We start from the raw sequence: 15,769 nt of genomic DNA, 5'->3' as shown, positions 1-15,769 counted from the left end.
TAAGGAGAAGAAAATAATCCAATTAAAAAAAAAAAAAGATTTTCAGATAATGTTAAGTCTATAAAGAGTGAACAGAGTGAGGGTTACAATGGTATATAACATGTTAAGGTGGTTAGAGAAAGTTTGAAGAGCCGGTGATGTCCCATTTGAGACGGAAATAAAACAGAGGGCCAGTTATGCAAAGGCTAGGAGGGGGCAGGGTGTCCAAAGCAAAGAGAACAGTACAGTGGTCCAAAGTTGGAACAAGTTTGGTGTGTTTAAAGAGAAGAAATAGGCCATTGCACTTGCTCTCTCTGAGAGACAAAGATCTTCATATGTGAGGTGGGATTAACAATAGCAGGACCATTATTAGATATTTTATTTGCAAAGTACCTCAGCAGTGCCTAGCACATTTTAGACACTCAAAGAAAGTATATATTAACATGATAATGAATGTTTGGAGTGCTGGTATCCTGTAACCAATCTAATATTTACAATACCAAAAAATGTTATCTACGCAGAATTATGAATGATTTCTTGACCAAACACGGTAGCTTATGCCTTTAATCCCAGCACTTTGGGAGGCCAAGGAGGGCAGATCACTTGAGGTCAGGAGTACAAGACCAGCCTGGCCAACATAGTGAAACCCTGTCTCTACCAAAAATACAAAAATTAGCCAGGCATGGTGGCGGGCACCTGTAATCCCAGCTACTCTGGAGGCTGAGGCTGGAGAATCGCTTGAACCCGGGAGGCGGAGGTTGCAGTGAGCTGAGATCATGCCACTTCACTCCACCCTGGGCGACAGAGCGAGACTCTGTCTCAAGAAAAAAAAAAAAATAGAAGAAGAATCATGAATGATTTCCAAATAATGCCAGTGAACTATATTCATCTAAAATACCAAAGCTGAGTATTGTTTTATCATCTTTTAGAAGCATACATTCATATTTACTTTTAAACATCTACAAGTATATCTTTTTGGTCTGCCATGTTCAAAACATTTTAATACAAACCAGCACTGAAAAGTGGTTCACAAACCTTGTGGATATGTGAAAAAAAAATTGATATTGATAAAGTGGCAATGTGTCACCCTGGGTCATTTATAAATATGCATGTTCTCTGCATTATCAATACAAAAATGTTTAAACATATACACTGTGTCCGAATTGTCATACCGCTGCAACTCAAATTAAGTGTTCATAATATACTTTCTAAAGTACCAGTCTAAACCTGTTAATTGTCCTAACCATAATGAAATTCATAAGCAGCCCTCTTAACATTTAACTTTAAATCACCTCTGGGTGATAACTGACTCAGTCATACTACTTCATAATTATTGCCCTAATATTTACTAAGGCCTAAGCTACTTAATTCTTCCAAACAATAAAAATGTCTACACACCAAGAGAGCTACTTTCAAATACAATTCAAATCAAACAGACAAAACCTTGGAATTGTAGAAGAGAAAAAAACAAATACTTTCTAATTCAGTGAGAAATATTACAAATTAAAAGAAGCCATCTTCTTTATTTTAAAAATGCTAGTTGTCCACAGGTAAAATGAAAACTTGCCAATGTGGATTTTACCTTCTCTCCCTGGGTTCTTTGAGATCCACAAGCCACAGAAAAAATAAATCTTCTCACTTTTACTTAAACATCTTTATTCTAAAATCAGAAATCGGAAAAAGAAAACAAATTTGAATAAGTAAGTAAAGTGGTATTGGATTGTAATACAAAATATAAAACAGATATCTGTGAGTCCATACTGATGTGAATAAATGATTGAATAAATACATAAATGGGAAAGAAGAAACAAATCTTCCATACAGAAGAATTCCAAATAATTTATATAGATACTCTGCCTACAAGGGAATGAAGCAAAACTCCCTACTCAGGTGTTAGCTAAGGAAGTGACTTTCTTCTAAACAGCACAGTAAGGAAACAGATAAAAACTTGACCGTGGAGAAACCTGACAAACCGCCCCCTCAGCCAGGTGATCAAGTTTGCCATCAATGGTGATAAGGCATGCTGACGATTATGCACCTTGACATGAGATGATGCTCTGAGAAATGATGCTTTCAGAATAGTACTTTACTTCTTCTCAAAAACCCATAATCTCCATCTAATCATGAGAAATACATGTGACAAATTCCAACAGAGGGTCATTCTACAAAATATCTGACCAGTACTCCTCAAAACTGTCAGGAACATTAAAAACAAACAAAGTCTTAGAAGCTGTCACAGCCAAGAGGAACCTAAGAAGACATAACAACTAATGTAATATATCCTGGATGGGATTTGGGAACACAAAAAGGAAAAGACATTGGGTAAAGACAAGAGATATGAATAAAGTATGGACTTTAGTTTAAAAAAAAGAAACAGTGTAAAAAAAAAAAAAAAAAACAGTGTAAACTTACAAGTCTCCTGAATCCTTTGAAATGAGCCTAAGTGAACCAGGAGTAAGATAGGCTATTTTCATCAACTGATTTTCTTTTTTTTCTAGCATAGGTTATTAGTTAACTCAGAATAAAATATTATCAATAACCGAAAGGCAGCACCTGAAGAGAGCATCAAAGTTGTCAACACTATGTCCTCAAGGTGTTTTAAAAGTTTACTGACTTAAATAACAATGGTAATATTTATAAGTAATCTATTTGGAAGTGCAGGAGAAAAAAAGCTCAGGAATCTCAGCTGCCACCTAGGAATTGCTCTCCTTCTGTGGACCTCTTGCTAATATGAACCCTTATGGAGAAATAACGTTATTAAATATTGGCAGACTTTATTTGGCACTTACTATGTACCAGGAACAATTACAAGCCCTTGTACATATCAACTCACTTAAATCTCACATTATCATTATCATCATTATTATTTTCATTCCCATTTTACTAATGAGGAAATTGAGGGACTAAGAGGTTAAGTAACCTGCCCAGTAACCAAACTAGTAAATGACAGAGCCAGATTGTGAGCTCAGGCAGTCTGGCTCCATAGCAGGTACATCAGTTTCCTAAATGGGCTGATCCCGTCTCCTCCACTTTCTCTTAAGGATTCCATCTGAGCTGGTGGGTGTCTGCCTGCCTCCTTTGTCCCATGCTGAGTGCTCTCCTTGTCAGCCACCATCACTAACTTTGGGGAAACCTAACGGGATTTCCGAGTATGCAGATCTGTTGCTTGTCTGTAGCAAGTTAGTTATCCAAGAAACAGATTCTGAGATGGAGTGTAGCATGTGCGCTGTTTATGAAGGAGTGTGCAAGGGACCAATGCCTGTGGAAGAGAAAGGTGGAAAGCAGGGGTGCAGGGGAGAAGTCAATCGGTGATGCAGGCCCAAACAACAACCTCAGCCAACTCCAAAGGGGGCTCTGGGTCTGAAATGGCCCTTGGAGTTGCCTCCAGATGGGACAAGATGGCCAGGCCTTCATAAACAGGATGATGAATTACCTGATCACGCTACCTAAGACCCACCACAATCAGCATAGAACAAACTCTTCAGTTCCCTCAGCAGCCATGCCTATATGCCTATTCTAAAGCATGTGTCATGGGCTCCCAGTGGATAATTTTGCTGAACTTCGGAAGGCCCATTTGGAGTAAGTTATAATCAGAGTGATTTCATCTGACAGGTATCTCCCTTTGTACGTAAGTATCAAGCGTGGAATTTGAAATTCCACAGCTGGAAATTTTTTTTCTATTTTAAAGTTTCTTTAATCATCAAAACATTGTACTAAATTGCAGATACCCGTCCAAAGAGGAAATTTAAACCATTTTCAGCTAATCTTAGTGGCCTTTAACGGATTGTAGCTGAGAGCAAAGAAGAGAACACTCTGAAAGAGAAATGGGGCACTAAAAGAAGCAAGAGTGTGCCAAAGATAAATAGAATCTTCCTTCACAGCTCTGCTGACAGTCAGTTCTGCCCCTGGGTTCCCACAAAGAGGCTACTCTCTTCTCTTTTCTTATTTATCATTTTAGCGCCCTCAGGCTTCTAGAAAACAACACAAAGACATTTCATAAAATGTCATATGATTCATAATTGCATTGTGATGCTTAAGATAAAATCTATTTCTCTGAAACTAATTTCTTCCCAATTGGACAATGTTTATTCCCACTTGGGTCTCCTTGATTTCTGTTGCATAATGCCAGGAGGAAAATGCCTAGAGATATCTTTGAGACAAACTTTAGTCCTAGTAGATCATGGGCTTCCACAAATATAACTGAAGATTTAATATGTACCCTTATATTTACAGATGTCAGTGCAAGTTGAAGAAGATGTGAAAATTACTAGAAACCAATTTACAGCAGCTGGAGCAAATTAGGGCTCATTGCAAACTTAAAAAAAAAAAAAAGGAAGTAATGAAACAATCAGCTCTAGGCAAACCATATGTGCCAGCCCAAATCTTTATTAATGGAAGTATAGCTACATATTAAAGGAAATTTAGTTCCTACAGCAAATCTCAATAGTGATATGCACAGATTGTAATTCTTTATTCTCAAGGTATGTAATCAAAAATATGTACAGTGATCTAGAGGCAGTTTTTATGGTGACCTTATACAGTACTCACATGTTTGAAAGACCTCCACATTCTTCATTACACTGCCCAAAAATTACTATATTTTTTAAAATTTGGGAAAAGTTTACATTTAATTTGCCTTGGAATTGGAAAATTTAATTACCTACAAAGAACATTCAAAGTAGTTGGCACATATATCTTGACTACAACCGAGATTTATAGCAATTACCAAAAAAGTACTAAAGCTTAAAATATTGGTAATAGGTCAAAAACCACCTTCTTCTAATGTTAGTAATAACCTATATGGGTTTGCATATATATGACAAGATGTTGGCTAGAGAATGTGGCATCTCTGAACAAAAATGAAGATCCAAAGGAATTTTCCTGTTCAGAAGGCACCAAAAAATGACCCTTCAAATGAGCAAATTGTGCGCAAGCTCTATCTGTGCACAACAGTGGCACGAAAAGATTACACAGCATGTCATAAAAGTCATCTTGACCCCATCAAGTTTCCGTGAGTTTCATTGTGACTCATAAGACTTGCTCAACTCCCAGAACTGATCCACTTGTTTCAGACATTCTCCATCCCCAAATACTCACATTTTGCAGAGTTGGTCCAGTGTAAAATAAAAAGTCATGGAACTATCACTATGGATTAGAACTGAGTCAAGCCCTAACACATCTTGTCCTCATTAATACAATTTCCTTCTGATTCTCAACCCCATGCACGTGCCTAATTTTCTCTGGTTAAACGTTTTAGCTCTCTAGCTGGCTGTTCTATGTGCAAAAATAAAGACAAATTGATAAATGTCTTTTAAATTTATCCTGCCGTTGATTCTACTTACATTTAAAACATTTTATTATCTACAGTTTACTATTATCATATATAAAAATACCATTAATATAATATTGAAAATATGTATACATATTATACAATTATCCCTGTTGTTATGAGCTACTATTCTGAGCCTGAGTAAAAATTACATTGTAATTCTTATAATAATACCTGATATTAGTAATAATAGTTCTATGCTTTTTAAAATCTACCATAGTTGAAGTGTACCTGTTGATATTCTTTATTATTACCTATAATTTAGGGTGAAACATAATCAGAGTTTCCTCTATGATTTGCTTTCTAAAGAGGAATCAGCTGGTCTTTGATTCCTCTGACTGCTGGTGATCAAGGTTGCTCTTAAACACTTGAAGATACTGGCACAAAATCCACCAATCACTAATCATCCATATACATGTCTCTCTGGAACACTCCATTACCAAGGCAATAAAAAATGATGGTGCTTTTGAGTACAGCATCAGTATTTATATACTGTAGATAGTTTTACAGTTGAACATGTTATTATGTTTATGCTTAGCAGTTATAGCAATGTTCCCTGTTTAGTGATGACATACTGTGGGAGAGTACTCTTATGGTAAACTGACTAGAAATAATTCACACTCTATCATCATCATGAGATGGACAGCCTGACACTAAAAACCCTATTAGCTACAACATTAAATTATCCTTTGTAAATTTCTTACTTCAAGATTAAGATATTCCAAGGTCAACTAATTCAAAGATTAGATTGCCTCACAATTATGCTACTCTTTTTTCCTATTCAAAACGTTGAATCTCCATGTGTGGTTTTAATTATTTTGCTTTATTAAATGCTCAACATGTACTGTATATAAATTCTGACTGCTGCAGAAGTTTCTACTATGGAAATTATATGACTAGGTGATTATGTGGTCAGTGTACTGATCTCATGGTATACTGACCACATAATCACCTAGTCATATAATTTCATTAGTAGGTCCCTTGCAAAGTTCTCTCAATTTCTGCATTTCTCTCAACGTGTGTGGTACAGAATTATTTCAACACATGGTATGCACCTATCAGAAGTTTCACTACTCTGTTTTATTAAAAGCATGGAGGGTGTGATTTCCAATCCTTTATAATTTCCGGATTTACTAATTAAATTGCTTCAATCGTGTCAAAGGCACTTTTTATCACGTAGAATATTAAAATCAGCCCTTTTTGGAGAACAAAGTCAATCAGAAAAACTCTAAAAGCATGAAAAAGTGTTTCCTGTGTTCAGATGACTTAAAAGGAGCTCAAAGGAAATTCACCAAATTTAAATAAAAATTCATTATCCTAAAGAAAATAAGCCTGCAAATTAAAGCCAAAGCAGCCAGCACCCTGAGAAGAAGCCTATGGTAAAAGACAGCCCTCCCTACAAGGAACACATTCTTCTACTATTCTTATTCTCTTTTTGCATGCCCCTAAATCTATATATATACAGAGTAAGTTATTTATCTGATGCGATCAGCAAGTGAGATGCCTTGATTGATGTGTTTGACCAGGAGGACAGGAATTAAACATTTTTAAGCACTTGTTTGTGGCAAGCATGGTCCACTGTATTTCACATCATTCAGTCCTCACAAGCCTGGTCCACTGTATTTCATATCATTCAGTCCTCACAAGCCTGGTCCACTGTATTTCATATCATTCAGTCCTCACAAGTCTGGTCCACTGTATTTCACATCATTCAGTCCTCACAAGCCTGGTCCACTGTATTTCATATCATTCAGTCCTCACAAGCCTGGTCCACTGTATTTCATATCATTCAGTCCTCACAAGTCTGGTCCACTGTATTTCATATCATTCAGTCCTCACAATATCCTGCAAGGTAGGTATTGTTATACCCACTTCTCAGATGCAAAGACTGATTGGAGTGACGTTACATAACTTTTCTGAAGTTACTTGGCTAGCCGATAAAAAGCTGTGATTTAAATCAAATTAATTCCAAAGCTCCTACTCTTTAATTCACCATGCTGAATATATATATCACAATATATACAAATTACTAGTTTCTGGAGAATTTGAATATGACACAAATAAATTTGGAACATGAGAAACATAATTTATTCTCTTTGAAGATTCAGAAAACATTTTTTGTCATGCCCTAGGGTCATCATTATACACATTAATTATCCTTTCATTATCAATATATCAGAAGTGCCTATTATCAGAGACTTATGATTAATGTAATAACAAAGAATATATCTGTACATTTACATTCTATCTATAGGAACATGACAAATTTCAGACTTCCTTGACATCTAAGCAACCATTTCATGATTGAACATTAAAGCATGATTTTTTATTAAGCATGATTTTGCAGGGCTGTTTGCACATTGCCCTCACATGAAGCCTTTAGAACAGAACTTACTCAGTGCATAAGAGCATGACATGCTCATCTTCATACTTACCCTTTACACTCCAGGGCACACTGGGTCCAAGCCTAACATCCAAATCCCCAAAGAGCTACTACTTTTAATTACTAATTAGGGATGACCTGGAGTAACCCCTACCACCCGCCAAAGGAAAAGATGGTGTCATTTGTTTTTCCAAATTTTCAAACTAAAGATAACCCTAAACAGTCACTTACATCACATTACCACTATATGGCCAAACACTGTTTAGCTCCTCTAGGCAGAATTTGGATTTTTAAAGAAATTTTTAATGACTAAATGTTTTCCTGGCTCAAAACATAGATTATCTAATGGTAACTTTTCTATCCCGGACTATGAATTAAGGAGAGATATGGAAGACAATGAGGTGCCCCCTTAGCAATTCATAGCCTTCCTAGCTGCTTACTTTACTAGGCTGACCATGATTTTCCCCACCCTAAAAGTGAATCTCAGTGGACACTCTCATCCTATGCCAAATACAAAATTGTAATCATTTTTCTGTTTCAGTCTTTGTATTTCTGCATTGCTATGGAGTGTTAGAATGGGCAAGCTGAAGAAAGGTAAAAATAAATGTGTGTGTGTGTGTGTGTAATCTATGCATATCCAAAGTTTAAATGAATCTAGATCTATTGATGTTTTCTCCATAAGTTCCATTTTAAATGATACAGATACATGCCATAGATAGAAAATCTTCTTTAGATGACTTAGCTAAGAATATGATGAATAAACCCTTTCTGATTTATAGGAACTTCCTGAAAGATCTCCTGTTTGATATGTTGCAAAAACTAGGAAATATGCAGCTGTTAATATCAGAGAAGGAGATAGTCTGGGAAAAATCACATGATCAGATTTATTAGTGGTCTAGGATGTGCAGAGAAAGCAAACAAACTTTAAGTTTTGCATATAACATGAAGCTTAGGATATATCTCAAACTTTCAAGAGCTAGTGATATTTGGGAAAGAAGTGTACAAATTTAGAAAAACAAAAATGGTATATAAGTTTGCTGAGTTGCCATAACATAGTACCACAGACTGGGTGGTTTAAACAACAGAAATTTATTTTCTTATAATTCTGGAGGCTAAAAATCTGAGATCAAGGTGTCAGTAGAGTTGGTTTCTTCTGGGGCTCTTCTTGGCTTGCAGATGGCTGCCTTCTCCCTGAGTCTTCACGTAGTCTTCCTTCTGTGCATGTCTGTGTCTAAATTTCCTCTTCTTCAAAGAACACCAGTCATATTGGATTACAGCCAACCCTAATGACCTCATTTTAACTCAGTTACCTCTTCCTATCTCCATATAGTCACATTCTGAGATACTGAGGGTTAGGATTTCAACAAAGAAGTTTTAAAATAAACTCAGTCCATAACAGAAGGAGGTAGCAAAAGACTGTCTGTGCCCTCGGCTGGTTTCTGCTGTGAATGATGCAGCTTGAAGACCCATTGTGGAGGGTAAGATCAAGGCATGAGGTATAGATACCAAAGATGTTGCCATAGTTGCATGGACAAAGACAATATTAAAAGTAACCTGAGTAGATGGGGCAATCATTTCATCACAAAAGCTTTGAGTAGTAATTATAAGCTTTGATATCAATTTTATACATATTTAGAGAAAAGAAAGCACACATAGTCTATTCAAAATTTGATTCTTGTGTTCAAGTATAATTACAGATACTTTCATCCATCCATTTTATTCTATGTTTATTATGAATAGTAAAGCCTACTACATGCCATGCTGTTACCAAAGCCCACATAATAGCCAGTGTTTTGTTTTCTGGTGAATAATAACTATCAAAAGTCAGCCCTTTGGCAAGTCAGTTAAACTAGATTGCCTTTTAATTGTTGGGTTATTTCTTCTAGTTTCTAGAAAGATTGGGAAACATAAATTGTAGTGAGTTTTCAAATGTAACATATGTAGGAAATAATTACACATATATATGTATACCATCGCCCTTTGTAGTCAAAAGTACCATGTCTGAAGTGAACATTTCTCAGGTGCTTTCATGTGTTTGGAATAGTAATTATTAATGGGTGTCATTTTCTCAGTGACAATATTTGGGTTAGCAACAGTTACCATTGAGATCTGGAGGCCTGGCTGGTGCCATGAAATTTACATTCAGATTGTGTCACTTAATGACTCCAAGGATTCATATCTGACTTTTCCCTTAGCTCTGGATTTGAATAGCATTTCTAAGGAAAATAACAAAAAGATGTCTATAGATTAGGCATTTCCCCTATATCCTTCCCCCAGAAAGAAGTGATAAACCAGACAGTCATGACTCAGTGAGGTCCTTCCAGGCTACTAATTGGTTGCTGGCAATTCTGTGTCCTAAGTTTTCAGGTAGTTTAATCCAATTTTCAAAATGTCATCTTCAAACACCAAAGCTTGGTAGGGAAATTGCAAAACCCACAAAGGGAGAAATCACTATAATACAGGTTGTCTCTGTTCGTTCTTAATGGACTCCTATTACTCAAATAGACCATGTGACTTGGAAAGTCTTTGTCTGCATGAAATTGCAGAGTGGTTTGAATATAGCACAGATGCCATGGAAAGCAAAAATGGACATTTTTTCAAATTGAAAACATGTAATGGTTGCCTAGTACAGAGATAAAAACTTGGCTGATGAAGTATCCCAAATTGACTTGTAAACTCCAGAAAACAAACAACTTTTCATTATACAACTCATTTCTCATCTCCAAGCTTTGGCAGGGAGCATTCTTACTTTGGAGAGCTGGTCTGATGAAGAATGCTTTTACTGCTCCATTTCATGAAAACCATTGTTTGTGTCTCTGAGTTCAATAAAAAGTCAAAATTAGCAAGAGAGCGGGAAGAGTTAACGTGCAAGAAGGTTCCAAAGATCCTCTAGAGATTGTTAATCAGTCAGAAGACAGCATTGCCTGTTTTTCATAAAATCCTTTTCTTATAAGTGAAGCAAGCCTGGCATTGCCAACAAATGTCAATGCCATACAGAGAGAGTAGATAAATTTAGAGTGAATGATTTTCCAGTTAAATAGGGACCAATGGTGAGTTTATAATAAAACAATTTGCACACGGTTTGGAATATGACAATGGTAATTGTTCTTATGTTGAAACAAATCTTTTATGATGTGTGCTGTGGCAAAGCAGGGCATGACCTACCTAATATAGCCCTTCCCACGTCTACACAGTACCAGGAAGACCATTCTATATTTGTAACGCTTGCCCAGCTTACCTAAGAGAGTGGCACATTTAAAGGCATGATTATACACAGGAGTTTTGAAACCCTTATTTTGAGCTGGAAATACAGCATTCAATACCAGACATTTGAAAGCAGTGAAAGAATGGAATGTCCTTTTATCTTCAGCTGGTGGTTGATGTTTCTGTTATCTGGAACTTCTGAAGCTGTTTTAATCATGCTAGAGCACTGACTTTCAACCTGGCTCCACAGTGGAACCACATGGGGAGCTTTAATAAACTGATATCTGGGACCTACCCCCAGAGATGCTGATTTAAGTGATCTGGGGTGTGGCCAGGCACTGGGATTTTTAAAAGCTCCCCAGGTGATTCTAAAGAGCAGACAAGGTTCAGAAAGACTGTTTTTTTAAAAAAGAAGAAAACTATTAGATGACACTTTGTCATTTACAGCTACAAAAGTTAAATCTACCTAAATAGTTCATATCTCACTTTTACCAGCATCACGACAATCAACCAAATCATCACATAAAATGTGGAGTAATAGAATATTTTAATTATAAGGGACCCAAGAGATCATTTTAGTCCAGGGATTCTCAACCAGGGGTCCCTGGGCTCCTCGAAGTCCCTTAGGTAGTGTGTGAACCCCCTGAAATTGCATGTATGTGCATTTTTCTGAGAATAGATTCCATCACTTTCTAAAAGGAGGGCCTGGCCCCAAAAAGGTTAAAAAACACTTGCATGGTCTAAGTTCCTCAATTTGCAGACAAAGAAATGAAAGACCAACATGAAAACAGAAAATAATATATTTCTCACCACCCCCTCCAGGACATCTAACGACCAAGCCCATTATGGCCAGTATGCTTTTACACAAAACTGATTAAAATTCCCCCGACAAAAATGAAGCCCAAATAGACTGATGTTTTGACTAGATCAACATTTTGACCAGATAAGTGAAGTTTTCAGAACTGCAGAAATAGTAAGATTTTTGAAGAAGACTTCCCTAGACTTCACTAAGAAGAGTTCCACAGAATGAACCTCCAAAGTAAGAACTTTCCCCGCAAAACTTACTTATCAGATTAAATATAAAGTCAGGAAATGGGCAAATATTAGCCAAGCCCAAGCAGAGATTATCCAGTGTTCCCAAGGTAGTGTTAGAACCTCAATTTGATTTCTTCAAAGTTTGTATCATGTTTAATTTATATTGTCCCATTACCTAGTTGTTATCACCAAACTTAAGAATTACTCTAATATCTTATTTCTCTTCTGGTTTTGGCCTATGATAGTAAAATTTCATAGGAGTTCCTTTGGCAAAGTGTAAACAAATACAACAGGATAGTCAGGTATAAGTTAGTAAATTCAGAAAGCTGGAGTCAAGCCTGTGTCCAGTCAATTCCCATAGAAATTATGATATAGCTTTGACTACGATAGAGTAAAATGAGTATGGATTTTGGGAGTCAAACTAATTAATTTGCTTTTGTAAAATAGGATTAATTATACCTCCCTCATAGGTTGATGTGTTCATGTAAATACCTAATATACCTAATGTAGAGGCTTGAAAATAATATTAAATATAATACTAAAATGTGACTCACCTCTTACTATCTTCTAAGGTTTGTGTTCTTTCTCCTAGATCAAGTAACTTTTCATAACTTTTCTATTCCTCTTTCTCACCTGAGCACCACTAAGCAAAGATGAGCATTAAAAAAAAAAATTCTAAATCATGGCAGGCTCACTTAAATGGTCTTTGAGTTCTTAATTGTTTTTCAGATAGATTTTACATTTATTCACTGAAGCTTTTAAAGTCCAGAGCAGAAAACATTACATTAATGAATAAAAGATGTAGAATAATTTTCTTCCCATGTGCTTTGAATTCTTACCCCAATTACAATACTAGGCCAAAAATTAATATCATGAATTGAAAAGAAGAAATATATATAGAAAAGAGCCAAATCTAAAAAAAGAGGAAGAAGGAGGAAGAGAAGAAAGAAAGAAAGAAGACGGAGGAGGAGGAGAGGAAGGAAGGGAGGAAGGGAGGAAGGGAGGAAGGGAGGAAGGGAGGAAGGGAGGAAGGGAGGAAGGAAGGAAGGAAGGAAGAAAGGAAAGAAGGAAGGAAGAGAGGGAGGGAGGGAGGGAGAGAGGGAGGGAGGGAAAGAGAAAGAAAAAGAAAGAGAGAGAGAGAAAGAAAAAGAAAGAGAGGAAGGAAGAAAGAAAGAAAAAGAAAGAAAGAGAAAGAAAGAAGAAAGAAAGAAAAAGAAAGAAAGAAAGAAAAAAGAAAAAGAAAAAGAGAAAGAAGGAAGAGGAGAAGGAGAGAAGGAAGGAAGGAAGGAGGGAGGGAGAAAGAAAGAGAGAGAAAAATATAGGAAGGAAGGAAAGAGAGAGAGGAGTATTTTGGCACCTACTGTCAGTTCTGGGCTGAGGTTTTAACTGAGACTAGGTGCCATGTATTCACTTATTCATTAAATGTTCTTTGAACACCAAATCAACATGAAGCCAGAATTATGTTAGACTGAGTGTGGGGTGAGGTGTCTGATGGATATTTTACAGGGCATCATTTCAGCCTTTGGGAGTTCATTTTATTGTAACATAAAACTGCTTGGTAAAAGTGTAAGGATATATATATTTTATTTAATGAATGATACAAATACTTTTTATTTATGAAGTATTTATTGATCATTCTTGGGTGTTTCTCGGAGAGGGGGATATGGCAGGGTCATAGGATGATAGTGGAGAGAAGGTCAGGAGATAAACACATGAACAAAGGTCTCTGGTTTTCCTAGGCAGAGGTCCCTGTGGCCTTCTGCAGTGTTTGTGCCCCTGGGTACTTGAGATTAGGGAGTGGTGATGACTCTTAAAGAGCATGCTGCCTTCAAGCATGTGTTTAACAAAGCACATCTTGCACCGCCCTTAATCCATTTAACCCTGAGTTGACACAGCACATGTTTCAGAGAGCATGGGGCTGGGGGAAAGGCTATAGATCAACAGCATCCCAAGGCAGAAGAACTTCTCCTACTCAGAACAAAATGGAGTCTCCTATGCCCACTTCTTTCTACACAGACACAGCAACAATCTGATCTCTCCTTCCTTTCCCCACACTTCCCCCCTTCTTTTCAACAAAACCGCCATCGTCCTCATGGCCCGCTCCCCATGGTCGCTGTCTCTTCTAGCTGTTGGGTACACCTCCCAGACAGGGCGGCCGGGCAGAGGCGCTCCTCACCTCCCAGACAGGGCGGCCTGGCAGGGGCACTCCTCACTTCCCAGACGGGGCGGCTGGGCAGAGGTCCTCCTTACTTCCCAGACGGGGCGGCCGGGCAGAGGCGCTCCTCACCTCCCAGACGATGGACGGCCAGGCAGAGGCACTCCTCACTTCCCAGACGGTGCGGCCGGGCAGTGGCGCTCCTCACCTCCCAGATGGGGCGGCCGGGCAGAGGTGCTCCTCACTTCCTCCCAGACAGGGTGGCAGCCAGGCAGAGGCGCTCCTCACCTCCCAGACAGGGCGGCCGGGCAGAGGCACTCCTCACCTCCCAGACGGGGTGGCCAGGCAGAGGCGCTCCTCACTTCCCAGACGGGGTGGCGGCCGGGCAGAGGCGCTCCTCTCCTCCCAGACGGGGTGGCCAGGCAGAGGCGCTCCTCACTTCCCAGATGGGGCAGCCGGGCAGAGGCACTCCTCACTTCCTCCCAGAGGGGGTGGCAGCCAGGCAGAGGCGCTCCTCACCTCCCAGACAGGGCGGCCGGGCAGAGGCGCTCCTCATCTCCCAGACGGGGCGGCCAGGCAGAGGCGCTCCTCATTTCCTCCCAGACGGGGTGGCGGCCGGGCAGAGGCGCTCCTCACCTCCCAGACAGGGTGGCCGGGCAGAGGCGCTCCTCATCTCCCAGATGGGGCGGCCGGGCAGAGGCGCTCCTCACCTCCCAGACAGGGTGGCCGGGCAGAGGCGCTCCTCACTTCCCAGACGGGGTGGCCGGGCAGAGGCACTCCTCACTTCCCAGATGGGCCGGCCGGGCAGAGGCGCTCCTCACTTCCTCCCAGACGGGGTGGCGGCAGGGCAGAGGCGCTCCTCACCTCCCAGATGGGGCGGCCAGGCAGAGGTGCTCGTCACCTCCCAGATGGGGCGACCGGGCAGAGGCGCTCCTCACCTCCCAGACGATGGGCGGCCGGGCAGAGATGCTCCTCACTTCCTATACGGGATGGCGGCGGGGCAGAGGCGCTCCTCACTTCCCAGATGGGGCGGCCGGGCAGAGGGGCTCCTCACATCCCAGACAATGGGCAGCCAGGCAGAGAGGCTCCTCACTTCCTAGACGGGGTGGCGGCGGGGCAGAGGCTGTAATCTTAGCACTTTAGGAGGCCAAGGCAGTCGGCTGGGAGGTGGAGGTTGTAGCGAGCGGAGATCACGCCACTGCACTCCAGCCTGAGCAACATTGAGCTTTGAGTGAGCGAGACTCCGTCTGCAATCCCAGCACCTCGGGAGGCCGAGGCGGGCAGATCACTGGAGGCCAGGAGCTGGAGACCAGCCCGGTCAACACGGCGAAACCCTGTCTCCACCAAAAATACAAAAACCATTCAGGCCTGGCTGCGTGCGCCTGCAATCCCAGGCACTCGGCAGGCTGAGGCAGGAGAATCACAGGAGCCCGAGGCAGGGAGGTTGCAGCCAGCCCCGAGATCACGGCAGTACAGTCCAGCTTGGGCAACAGAGGGAGACGGAAAAAAGAAGGAGAGGGAGAGGGAGACAGGAGGGAGGGGGAGGGGAGGGGGAGGGGAGGGGGAGGGAGAGGGGGAGGGGGAGGGGGAGGGGGAGAGGGACCAATGAATGATGTAAATATTAAATGCTATAATTATTCATAAAAAGAGAAGAGAGAGAACAACTGGGGAAGGCAGGCATTGA

This window comes from Pongo pygmaeus, chromosome 1 (assembly GCF_028885625.2).
Source record: "Pongo pygmaeus isolate AG05252 chromosome 1, NHGRI_mPonPyg2-v2.0_pri, whole genome shotgun sequence".
Lineage (NCBI taxonomy): Eukaryota > Metazoa > Chordata > Mammalia > Primates > Hominidae > Pongo > Pongo pygmaeus.
The sequence above is the reverse complement of the archived record's forward strand: the minus strand, read 5'-3'. Positions refer to the sequence as shown.